Below are 13,138 nucleotides of genomic sequence, written 5' to 3'. Positions count from 1 at the left end.
ACACAGTTTTTATTTCATTCTGTAGGGTCGGTGTCGGTATCAGTTGTCTGCGGTAAAGGTTCACGGAAAGGTCGTACATTCTTTGCTGGGATCCATCTGGGTCCTTTTTCTGTGGAGACACAAGCATAACCTTTTCCCCATGTAACAAGAGGATATGGTCCCATAATTTTACCTTTTTCTGGATCTCGAACCAATACTGGGGCTTTAACCCGTGCCTTGAAGAAGGTATTTGCAGTAAAATGTCGAACTGTCGGTGGGTTGTTATCTATTAAAGAACAATTTAAAAAATTGAAAACATACAATGCTTTCTGTAACCGTTCCTCTGGAATAGCCATTACCATTCCCCCTTTTTGTTGTTGTAATAGATGTTTTAGCGACTGATGAGACCGTTCAATGAGAGATTGACCGGTGGGGGAATGAGGAATGCCAGTAATATGAGTTATACCCCACAGGGCAAAAAAGGTTTTTATAGTTGTTGAAACATAAGCTGGACCATTATCTGTCTTTATCTTTAAGGGAATACCCAAAGTAGCAAAAGCACGCATTAAATGTCTACGAACATCTCGTGCCTTTTCTCCTGTGTGACAAGAGGCAAACAAGGCACCTGAAAATGTATCAATGGAAGAGTGGATATATTTAAGGTTACCAAATTCAGAATAATGTGTGACATCTGTTTGCCATAATTGTAGGCTTTGTAATCCTCTAGGGTTAACTCCTGCAGCAATTGATGGGAAAGAATGTTTTTGACAATCAGGACAGACAGCAATAATATTTGGCGCTTGTTGAGAAGGAAGGTCAAGCTGTCGTTTAAGAGCTCCAGCATTTTGATGGAAAAAAGAGTGACTTAGTTTAGCTTGTGCAATGTGGTCTGGCAATACTTGAACTGGTAACGTCAATAGATCAGCTCGTCGATTGCCTTCTGCAAGAAAACCAGGTAGTGAGCTGTGAGACCTAATATGCATAACAAAATAAGGTGCAGATCAAGAGTCCAAAAGGAAAATAAGTTCCTGTAACAGGGTAAAAAGTTGTGAATGTGAAACATTCCGCAGCACAGAAGCTTCGGCTCGTTTAACAACAACTGCAACATAAGTGGAATCAGTAACAAGGTTGAGTGGTACGTTCCATTTTCGGAAAACACGAACAACTGCATTCAGTTCTACTATTTGAGGTGAACCGGAGACTGTCTCTATGTCCGAGTCCCATTGTCTCTGTTGATCATCCCACCATAGGAGAACAGATTTATGTGATTTGCCTGATCCATCTGTAAAGACAGTAAGTGCCTGTAAGGGTTGTTTGCTTCTTTTGGGTTTTAACATCAGACGAAAGTCAATGTTAAACAGTTTGTGTGAAGGTGGATGGGAAGTTAATTGACCTGTATAGTCGGCAAGTGCCATAACAAAGGTGTCTGATTGCTGATAAAGCCATTGTAAGTATACTGTTGTTATTGGCAGACAAATACAGACAAAATCCTTCCCTGATAAGGTTAACAGGCGTGATCTAGCTTGAACAATCAGAGAGGCAAACATTTCATGTTGTGTCAAAATAGTTTTTGTAGACTGGTTAGGTAAAAAGATCCATTCAGTAATCAACAGGGGGTCTGAGTTCTGAAGGTCCCATTGAAATATCAGGGCATGAGGCTGTCGTGCAGGGTTTAAAATAATCAAGTAAAAAGGTAGTTCAGGGGCCCATCGGTGGGCCTGTCGAGAAGCAATAGCTGAGGCAACCTTTTGTAAAGATGTATCTGCTTCAGAGTTAAGATTACGTGGAGAACAAAGATTAGTGTCCCCTTTTAGAAGGTCAAACAGAGGACCCAAGTCTGTATCAGAAATTCCCAATAGTGGTCAAACCCAATTTATTGTTCCCAGTAATTTTTGTGCATCATGCTGGTTTCTTACATTGATATTGATCTGCAATGGTTGAGGAACAATAGTTTGTGCTCTTATTCGCCAGCCCAGATATTTCCAAGGGGGAAACTTCTGGACCTTTTCTGGTGCTATAGAGAGACCTGCCGAATCCATGGCATCTGTGACAAGGGCTACAGCTTTCTCCATGACTTCGTGATGTTGTGCTGCCACTAAAAGGTCATCCATATAATGATACAATAACACAGTAGGCATAGCATTTCGGACAGGACTGAGTATTTTTGCAACGTACCATTGACACATTGTAGGGCTATTTTTCATACCTTGTGGCAGTCCAACCCACTGATATCCCTGCAACGGAGCTTGCATGGTGATGCTTGGAAATGAAAAGGCAAATTTCAGGGCATCATCTGGATGTAACGGGATACTGAAAAAACAATCTTTAAGATCTATGACAGTTAGATGCCAATGTCGAGGGATCATAGTCGGGGATGGGAACCCGGGTTGGAGGGCTCCCATATCTTCCATAGCATCATTAATTTTTCTAAGATCATGGAGCAAGCGCCACTTGCCAGTTTGTTTTTTAATAACAAAACCCGGTGAATTCCATGGGCTAGTAGAAGGTACAATGTGTCCTTGGGACAGTTGTTCTGAGACTAAGTTTTGAAGTGCGCGAAGTTTTTCCAAAGGAAGGGGCCATTGATCCACCCAAATAGGAACATCAGTTTTCCAGGTTATTTTTAGGGTGTTGCGCACTTCAGTGGCCCCATCTAAAAATGTGTACGGATGGACATTCCCCATTGTGACAATACATCACATCCCCACAAAACCATAGGGACAGGCAGCACAAAAGGTTTAACAGAAGCCGCACGTCCCTCTGGTCTTTGAATTCGAATTAGTTCCAAACTCTGACGACTGTTACCAGTGCCCCCTATCCCAGCCAGTGTCTGAGAGACATTAGTCAGTGGCCATTGCGGAGGCCATTTGGCTTGAGAAATTACTGTGACATCAGCTCCAGTGTCAATGATCCCATTTAGTGCTATTTGTTGGTCATTGTAAATAAGGGTACACTGATACATAGGCCGCTGTGGAGAAATGGATTGTACCCACAAAATGTGAGGTAACCCTGTGGATCCAAAACCTCCTCTCCTCTGCGGAGGATGATCAGTGATAAGAGAGTTTACCCTTGCTGGAATCAGAATCAATTGCACTATTCGACTACCCTGAGGTATCGTACAAGGTGGAAATGGAGTCCGTGCCATGATTTTGATTTCGTCCACACTGTCAGAGTCAATAACACCTGGTAAAACAAAGAGACCAGACAATGTTGTGGAAGATCTACCAATTAACAGAGCTTGTGTATCGGGGGGTAATGGTCCTTTGACATTTGTTGATAATATATGAACCAAGGAATCGAGCAGTGTTACTGTGTGTGAGGTTGCCAGGTCCAATCCAGCGCTGCCTGAGGTTGCTGGACAGAGACTTGAGGTGTCGGTGCTTCTCTCCAAGGATGCTGAAATGTCAGCTGTGGCATTTGTGTCTGCGCATGTCGCTGCCCCGCGCTCCGTGGTCGGTTTCCCTGTATCGGTTGTCCCTGGAAGTCATACTTAGGTCAACATCGATTAGCATAATCACGCCCTTTCTGACATTTCAGACAAACTCCAGGACCAGGAGGTTGTTGTTTATTCCCCGCAGCCCGAGCAAGACAATTTCTCTTTAGATGACCAGGCTTACCACAACCATAGCAATTCCCCACACCACACATCGCTGCAAAAGCAGCAGCCATAGCTTCAAACTTGTGGTCAACCGTACCGATTCGGTTACATGCTTCCACCATTTCCACCAGAGTGGGGTTCGGGTTGGGAAGAGACTTCAGTAGCCTTTTACAATCAGCATTAGCATTTTCAACAGCTAGTTTTGTTAACAATATATCCCGAGCTTCCGCATTATCTACTTGACGTTCCAAAGCCTGTTTTAGTCTACCAATAAACTGCATATAAGGTTCTCGAGACTCCTGAGTGATGTTAGTAAAAGCTTTTTGTGGCTTTTGTAAGTCAGGGACCTGGAAAAAAGCCTTTTTCGCCTCTTCTCTAATTGCCTCGAGAGCCGCACGGGGGCAGTGTTGAGCCTGCGCTACCGGATCAGCACGTGCACCGGTGCCCGTAAGATGCTCTATTGTCAGCGCAGCTGATGCAGCATCATTATGGTTAACGTACGTGAGCAGGAGTGCTTGCAATCCCCCTCTCCAGTGCGACTCCCATAACGTGTACTGAGTCGGGGTTAGCAGCAATCGTGCTAAAGATTTCAAATCATGAGGAGTCATGACATAAGCATCAAACACAGAAGATAACAGACTTATAAAACAGGGAGAAGAAATACCATGTTCCGTAACCGTGCGGCGCAGTTCTTTAACAACCAAAAAAGAAAGAGCCTCCCATCGTGCTCCCCCTGCCCGACCCTGAGAATACAAGACCGGAGCAACTATAGTTTTAGCCATTTCTAGATCCCCCTCCTTTAAGGCTTGTTTCTTTATTTTTGCCCACACATCACGTAGATGAGGAGGGTATAAATCAGGTTCTTGTTCAGGCTCTACCGGTCCTGGGTCAAAGGGATCTTCTTCTGGCAGATACTCCACTGCATTGACACCCAGGGGTTTGGAGCACTGTGATTTAGAGGCTGATAAGGAAAGGGCTATAGGAGCTTGCGACTCCTCCTCCTCTCCTTCCTCTGCCTTTTCTTTTTGTGCTTTCAGAGTCTCAAAAATAACTCTCCACGAAGAGAGCAGACGGTGGGACTCAGTATTGCCTTTTGTCGCAGAATCCCACAATTTCACCCCTGTGTCGTCCCAAAGTTCCCGCGTGAAAATTGTAGTTGCGGTCACTGCAGGCATATCTACTTGCACCCACTTAAGCATTGCTTTAAGGTCATGCCCAGAAATACTTTTCTCATGTTTGTTAGGGAGACCTTTCATAAGCTCATATACATCTCTTTCTGGGGATGAAGCCTGATTCCCCATTACGCATTTCCCACAGCTCACCTCTCAACTCCGGAGGGATTTCAGGCCGGCTCCCGCTTCCTTTCAGTGGATCATTCAAAGTTCTGTGGGATCCATTGCATGTTGCTCAGTCAGGCGATTCGAGAGTCCCTTCACGTCAGATCCTTCACCGGATCACGTCGGGGTCACCAATTTGCGGTGAATGAAGAGACGGGATGCAGCTTGATGCAAGCAAATGTCCCTTTATTAGTGATTTTCTTACAATTATATACGTTTCTATCTTCTACATATTACACACTGATTGGTCAAATCTTAAGCGTAAAAAACACTGATTGGTTGACATTTAAGGCACACCGTTAGAACAGTAGGAACTTATTAGTTTACCTTGACATAGCAACAGTTTCTATTCCAAAGTTAGGGAGTTTCTTTCTAGGCGGCTTTCTTGATTAACAAAGTTACATATCGGCGCCATCTGAAGTAAAGCAAAAGTTACACAATAACAGGAAGATTGCAGTGGGAAAAGAATGTTGCAGGTGGGAACAGATAACTACAGAAGAGAAACTAGGGGCGGGCTTGGTATTTAGGCAACTAACCAATAATGAGCTTAACTTTTGTAATATGTATGAGCTAATTATAAGAAGGCATAAAAGGTGACTGTAAGGGACAATAAATGAAGTCTGCTGATCACTCATATTGAGTGACTGTGTCTTCCCTCCGTCGCAACAGGGGATAATTCTTAGGGTTAAGTCTCAGGGTTAAGTTTCAAGGCTAAGTTTCAATGTTAGGTCTCAGGGTTATGTCTTAGGGTTAAGTCTTAAGGTTAAATCTTAAGGTTAAGTCTTAAGGTGAAGTCTTATGGTTAAATCTTAGGGTTAAGTCTTAGGGTTAAGTTTTAGGGTTAAGACTTAAGATTAAGTCTTAGAGTTATGTCTTAGGGTTAAGTCTTAAGGATAAGACTTATAGTTACATCTTTAAGTTTACGTCTTAGGTTTATGTCTTAGGGTTAAGTCTTAGGGTTTTGTCTTAAGGTTAAGTATTACTATTAAGTCTTAGGGTTAAAGTCTTAAGATTTAATCTCAGGGTTAGGTCTTATGGTTAAGTCATAAGTTTAAGTCTTAATTTTAAGTCTTGGGGATAAGTCTTAAGGTTAAGTCTCAAGGTTAATCTCAGGGTTAAGATTTAGGGTTAAGTCTTAAGGTTAAGTCTTAGGGTTCAGTCTTAGGGTTAAGTCTCAGGGTTATGTCTTAGGGTTAAGTCTTATGTTTAAGTCTTAGGGTTAAGTCTTAAATTTAAGACCTAGGGTTAATTCTTAGGGTTATAATCTTTAAGATTAAGTCTCAGGGTTAAGTCTTAGGGGTAAGTTTTAAGGTGAAGTCTTAACATTAAGTATCAGTGTTGTGTCTTTGGGTTAAGTCTTAAGGTTAACTTTTAGGGTTAAGTCTTAGGGTGAAGTCTAAAATTTAAGTCCTAGGGTTAAGTCGTACAAGGTTAAATCTCAGGGTTAAGTCTTAAGGTTAAGTCTTAAATTTTAATGTTAAAGTTTTAAGGTTAAGTTTCAGGGTTAAGTCCTAGGGTTACTTCTTAAGGCTAAGTCTCAGGGTTAAGTGTTAGTGTTAAGTCCTAGGGTTAAGTCTTAATGGTGAGTCTTAAGGTTGAGTCTTAGGGTTGATTTTTAAGGTTAAATCTTTTGGTTAAGTCTTAAGGTTAAGTCTTAGGGTTAGGTCTCAGGGTTAAGTTTTAAGTTTTAAGGTTAAGTCTTAGGGTTAAGTCTTAATGTTATGTCTTAAATTTAAGACCTAGGGTCAATTCTTAGTGTTAAAATCTTTAAGTCTCAGGGTTAAGTCTTAAGTTTAAGTCTCAGGGGTAAATCTTAAGTTAAGATAGGATGAAGTCTTAGGGTTAAGCCTTAGAGTAAAGACTTAAGATAAAGTCTTAAGTTTAAGTGTAAGGCTTAAGGCTTAGAGTTCAGTCTTAGGGTTAAGTTTTAAGGGTAAGAATTAAGGTTAATCTTAAGAGTTAAGTCTTACGGTTAAGTCTTAAGGTTATGTCTTAATGTTAAGTCTTAGGGTTAAGTCTCAGGTTCAGTTTTTAAGGTTGAGTCACAAGGTTAAGTCTTAAGCTCAAGTCTTAATTATAAGTGTTAGTGTTAAGTCTTAAGGTTAAGTCTAAGGGTTAAGTCTCTAAGATTAAGTATTAGGTTTAAGTCTCAGGGTTATGTCTTAGGGTTAACTGTTAAGGTTAAGACCTAAATTTAAGTCTTAGGGTTAAGTCTTAAGGATAAGTCTTAAATTTAAGTCTTAGGGTTAAATCTTAAGGTTAAGTCGTACGGTTAAGTGTTAAGGTTAAGTCTTAAATTTAAGTGTTCTGGTTATGTCTTAAGGTTAAGTCTTAGTGTTAAGTCTTAAGGTTAACTCATAAATTTAAGTTTTAGGGTTAAGTCTTTGTGTTCAGTCTTAAGGTTAAATCTTAAGTCCTAGGCTTTGAGTCTTAGGGTTAAGTCTTAAGTTTAAGTCTTTGGGATACGTCTTAGGGTTAAGTGTCAGCGTTAAGATTTATGTTTAATTCTTAAGTTTAAGTCTTAAGGTTAATTTTTAAGTTTAATCTTATGGATTGAGTCTTAGGTTTAAGTCTTAGAGTTGTCTTGGGGATATGTTTTAGAATTAAGTCTCAGGGTTAAGTTTAAGCTTAAGCCTCAGGGTTAAGTCTTAAGGTTAAGTCTTACGGATTGAGTCTTAGGTTTAAGTCTTAAGTATAAGTCTTAAGTTTAAGTCTTAGGGTTAAGTCTTAGGCTTAAGTCGTAGGATTAAGATTCAAGGCTAAGTCACATTTAGGTCTTAGGGTTAAGTCTTAGCGTTAAGTCTTATGGTTAAGTCTCAATGTTAAGTCTTAGGGTTCAGTCTTCTGGTTAGGTCATTATTTTAGGTCTTAGGGTTAGGTCTTAGTGTTAAGTCTTAATGTTGAGTCTTAGGGTCAAGTTTTAGGGTTAAGTCTTAAGGTTATATGTAGGGTTAAGTTTTAGGGCTAAGTCTTACAATTTAGTCTTAGGGTTAAGTCTTAAGGTTAAGTTTTATGGTTAAGTCTTTAGGTTAAGTCGTAGGGTTCAGTCTTGCGGTTAAGTCATTAGGCTAGGTATTAGGGTTAGGTCTTAGGGATAGATTCAAAGGGTTAAGTCTTAAGGTTGAGTCTTAGGGTTAAGACTTAGAGTTCAGTCTCTAGGGTTAGGTCTTTAGGTTAGCTCTTAGGGTTAGGTATTAGGATTATGTCTTAGGGTTAAGTCTTAGCTTAAGTCTTAAATTTAGGTCTCAGGGTTAGGTCTTAAGGTTGAGTTTTAATATTGAGTCTTAGGGCTAAGTGTTATTACCAGGAACAGAGGTATATTACTGTAGGGTCTTGCAACTGGGTCTTCTGCAAGATCGATTGATCGATTGATATATAGTCAGACAGACATAAAAATTACGCAATAGCTGCCCTAAATGTTTCAGAGATTTATTTCCATCAGTTTAGGTCATTGAACTTCCTACAGTAGTTATCTATTTCCTCATGCTGCCAAGAACTCCATCGTGTTTGCCATCACTAGTACCAATTGCTCTTTTCCTTGTTTCTTTGGGTAACTTTGGAGTCTTCGCTGTGGAAACAGGCTAGTGTGATGAAATTTAGCACATAGGAATACTTCATGGTTTGCTGACTCTTCAGCAGGGGTTTCCTTCCTCCACTCCCTGCCCAGATCCACCCCTGTTCTCTTCATTCCTCTGTCCCTCTCCTGTCACCACACCGCCCCATCTCACCCCCCTCTGCTGCTCAAAATATTAAGGGAACTAGATCTGTATTGAAAAAATTGGGGTTTCTCTTTCCTCTCCTGAGGATTTACCACCCAGAGCAGGCTCAGGTTCTGATCCTGCAAACTGCTCCCCAGTGCTTGGATGCTTGCTCTGGGAAACAAGGACAGCTGCTCAAATTCTTTTGCAGGCACAATCTTTGTTTAAATTCTAGTTGAAATGAAATGAAAAGCTGTCATCAGTCCCACCTGTGGCACAGAGAGACACCTGTGTTTCACGCACATGTCTGCACAGAAACACACGCAGAGGGAAAAAAGCCCGGTACTGCTTTGTGCAAGGAAGTACGTAAACTCTCCCTATCAGCATTGCTGCTTTGAGCAATTGAATTGTTCTACAGTTATCTGACAAGCCGACACGCTGCCCATCAAATCAGAACCAGAATGTATGCCATTTGCAAGATGGGGCAGCAATAAGCTTTCAACCACTTTCCAGCAAGATCAATTCAAGCAAGGCTGTGTATTCATGGATTTTCTCCTCTGCAAAGCCATGAAGAAAACATGAACAGCACTCCCCAAAGGCAAAGGAGCAAACTGAGGGAGAGCAGCTCATTGGCGCCTTTCAGAGCTTCAACAGTCTGGAGAAAAGGGAAAAACACCCATACAAAGATAAAGAGCAGCCAAGATGCACTTTTATAAAATGTATATTGGGACCTGTTCCACATCTCAGAATGACTTTCAATATTGCTTTGCATGCCTTTTAGACCAAGGCCTAAAGTGGAGTGATAGCTTCTGCTTGCCGGGGCATGGTAAGATCACTTAAACGAGCGACAAGGTAACAAGTAAACACCAAAGGCAATAGTGGAGCTTACCGTTTCCCTCCACTGGCGACCAGCTGTGCAGTAAACCAGCTTAACCAGCCTCCCTAAGGATGGCTCTAAAGTCGCTGAAAAGGAAAAAAAAGAAGGTAAGTCCTTAGCCTGGGATGTAAAGGCACCATCTTGGCTCCCAGGCAGGTGGCACTGATGGCCCAGCAGGGTCATGTCCCCACGTTCCAGGAAAGATAAAAAAAGTGCAGGACATGTTTGTGGGGTGGGTCTGATGCATCCTTTCCGTTTGCTGAAAGCCTGAGGAAGGATGTATTCCACGGTAGGACCGGTGGCACTTTAGACCTGAGGTTAAAATAGTGCTGCACTTCAGTGACGCTCCCCAAGCTGCTTTCACCACCAAAGAGAAAAAGATTTGCTCTCTCCAGTATGGTGGGAATGATACCATAAAGTCGGTCAGGGAGAAAAACCCTCTAAGACTTGCTTGCAAGTTTCAGAAGGCTTGCATTCTTTATGGCAGTGCTGGGAGCACGGGGGAATGTTTCCTCTGAGCGTGCTCACCCAGTTCCTCGAGGGTACGCACTATGGACAGCAGAGCACTTGCACACTCATAGCGCATTACACATACATTTTCAGTCAGGCACGGGATGGGTTACAAGTTGCTTGCTTTAATGCAAACGAGCACACACCCTCAGACAGCACTGCTGAGGTTTTTTACTAGCTCCCCGTGCTCCCCAGGCGGGGCCTTGCCCTCTCTCGGGGGGCTATCTGAGTCAGAGGTCACGATCTCCCCCCACAACAATTACCTTTGTCCAAATTCCAACCAACATTCTGCGGATCGCAGCACTCTATCGGCTTGTCTCCTCCTGCGACCACAACGTCCTCACCCAGAGGCTCTTTCTGCATCACCAAAGAGAACGCAGATCTTTACCCCATCCATTCTTTGTTCCCCATCCTTCCCAAGGCTGACTCCCTGGATGAGAGGTCCCTTAATTCGTCACTTCTAACAGCTTTAGAGAGTCAGCTTGGCCTAACCTTTGTGCGCAGGTGTGTTTAACGTAGAGCTACACACCAAATCAGAGCGTGGCAACTGGGGAGCTCAGACATCTTGTCCCTTTGCCGAGCCAGCAGCTTCCCCTTAGCAGAATCCCTGGACATAAATGTATATACAGTGGAATCTATACAGTGGCATCAAACGTCCCGCCAGACACCACATCCGTCCCTAAAATCCTTCCCCCCAAACAACCCTGAAAGACTTCCCTTGACACCCTCCTCCACCCCAGGCTGTTCCTGAAATCATCCCCCACCTCCACCTCCCTGCCCTGGCCCTAAAACTTCTCCCCCAGACTCTGGTCCGGCCCTAAAGTCCCTCCCCCACGCTCGGTCCGTCCCTAAAGTCCTTCCCCCAACCCCAACACCTCCTCCTCCGTCCTTCCCTAAAGGCCTTCATCAACCTCGCCCATCCGTCCCTAAAACCCTTCCCCCAGGCTCCCCACTCTGTTCTCTAAATAACACACACAGCCTCAATACCTGCCCCCCCGTGTATCAATACGCACCCCCCCACATACCCCCACCTCCCCCACTCCCCCACCCCACCTCCCCCCACCCCCCACCCCCCATACACCCACTCCCACAAACACACATCCTTGCCCCACCCCCCACACCCCCACACCCCGGTCCACCCCTAAACACCTTCATCGATTCCCACCCGTCCCTCCCTAAACCCCTTCCCCCCGCCCCCTCCCCTGCCCCCGCCCCTCTGTCCCTGGCATGGCCCAACTGCCCAGCACCACCAGACCACTCTGGCCCAAACACCATAAGGCAATGGTTCCCACCTGACAATAGCAAGTCGAGGAACATTGTTTTTTTTCCTAAATAGAGAGAGTTTTACTTCGTACGCTGCCGACTACGCCGAATTATGTTTTGCTGGCTGACTGGATACACAGCAAAGCTGAACTCCACATCAAATATAATCAAATCTATCAAGTATATCAAATAATGGAATATATCAAATGCAGTTTCTTATATTGCAATAAGAGAAAATAGCATGCAATATGATAAAAGGAACCAGTAGCAGTTACTGTGAGCGATATGATAAAAGAGCAATAGGAGCGAAGCATCCATTTGTTATCCCAAAGTGTTAACGTGACTAAGGAAAGGAGACATCACCAATTCCCACCCCAACAACACCCAGGCCCACCCTTCGGCTGGGAGCCCCCTTGCAGCCAGTGCCAGGAGTCTCTCGGGAACTGGGAAATTCCCCTGGAGAAGGTACCAGGAAGGAATTCTCTCGCTGCTTCCCACCGTGCATGGTAGCCATGTGAGGCACAGCACAAGAGTTCTGCTCCCTGCTTTCTCTGGTGAGGAAATTGACACAGCACATTTACACCCATACAGAACCAAAAAACATGGCTTGGGAAAGTGCAGGGCTGCTCCCCTGGAGAGGGTTCGAGGAAGGAATTCTCTTGCTGCTTCTCACCCTGCCCTGGCAGCCGTGTCAGGCACAGCAGAAAAGTTCTGCTCCCTGCTTTCTGTGGTGAGAACATTGACCTCTTTTCATTGGCAATAATGCATAGCCCAAAAAACTCACCTTGGCAAAGTGCAGCAGTGCTCCCTGGAGAAGGTGGCAGGAAGGAATTCTCTTGTTGCTTCTCACCCTGCCCTGGTAGCCGTGTGAGGCACAGCACAAATGTTCTGCTCCCTGCTTTCCGTGGTGAGCAAAATTAACCCTTAAGTGTTGCAGTCGTTAAGAGCCCAAAAAAGTCACTTTGGGAAAGTACAGCACTCCTCCCATAAAGAAGGTACCAGGAAAAAATTCTCTTGTTGTTCTCACCCTGCCCTGGCAGCCATGTCAGGCACAGCACTAAAGTTCTGCTCCCTGCTGTCTGTGGTGAGAAAATTGACCCATCATGGTTGCACTCATAGAAAGACAAAAAAACACACCTTGGGAAAGTGCAGCACTGCTCCCCTGAAAAAAGTGCCAGGAAGGAATTCTCTTGCTACTTCTCACCCTGCCCCAGCAGCCATGTGAGGCACAGAACAAAAGTTCTGCTCCCTGCTTTCTGTGGTGAGAAAATGGACCTCTCACATTTGCGATCACGCAGAGCCGAAAAAAACCCTCACTGTGGGTAAGTGCAGCAGTGCTCCCCTGGAGAAGGTGCCAGGCAGGAACTCTCTTGCTGTTTCTCACTCTGTCCTTGCAGCCATGTGAGGCACAGCACAAATGTTCTGCTCCCTAATAGCTGTGTTCTGAAAATTAACCCCTCACATTTGCAATCGCATAGAGCCAAAAAACCCCTCACCTTGACAAGTGCAGCACTGCTCCCCTGGAGAAGGTTCCAGGAAGAAACTCTCTTGCTGTTTCTCACCATGCCCTGGCCACCATGTGAGGCACAGCACAAAAGTGCTGCTCCCTGCTTTCTAAAGTTGGCAAAATTGACCGTTTATAGTTCTACTCATGTAGAGACAGGACTTTCTTATTCAAAAGCAAAACCCAAAAAGCCACGTAGCCGTGGGAAACCCTTTATCCTTCCGTGTGGCTGGTGACTTCCCATGGCTCTTCCGCAAGGCAGGAGAAACAACCATGAATTTGGAAGCCCACGTAAATTGAAGTACACTTAGTCCTCTGACAGTCACTGCTTATGGGCCAGCAGTCCTCTCACCCCTCCACAGATCTGCCTCT

The 13,138-nt window shown here is 44.1% G+C and overlaps 1 long non-coding RNA gene across 1 annotated transcript; it reads right to left on the bottom strand.

The window, feature by feature from the left end:
• Positions 1 to 4,982: 4,982 nt before the first annotated feature.
• LOC308057792 lies at positions 4,983 to 10,497 on the bottom strand. Its single transcript, XR_013925458.1, has 3 exons — positions 10,263 to 10,497; positions 9,502 to 9,575; positions 4,983 to 5,078 (listed from the first exon to the last, which is right to left on the bottom strand). It is a non-coding gene; the product is annotated as an uncharacterized lncRNA (long non-coding RNA).
• Positions 10,498 to 13,138: the final 2,641 nt, after the last annotated feature.

Source organism: Falco punctatus, assembly GCF_963210335.1.
Source record: "Falco punctatus genome assembly, contig: scaffold_34, whole genome shotgun sequence".
NCBI lineage: Eukaryota > Metazoa > Chordata > Aves > Falconiformes > Falconidae > Falco > Falco punctatus.
This window is presented reverse-complemented; position numbering and strand designations above follow the sequence as displayed.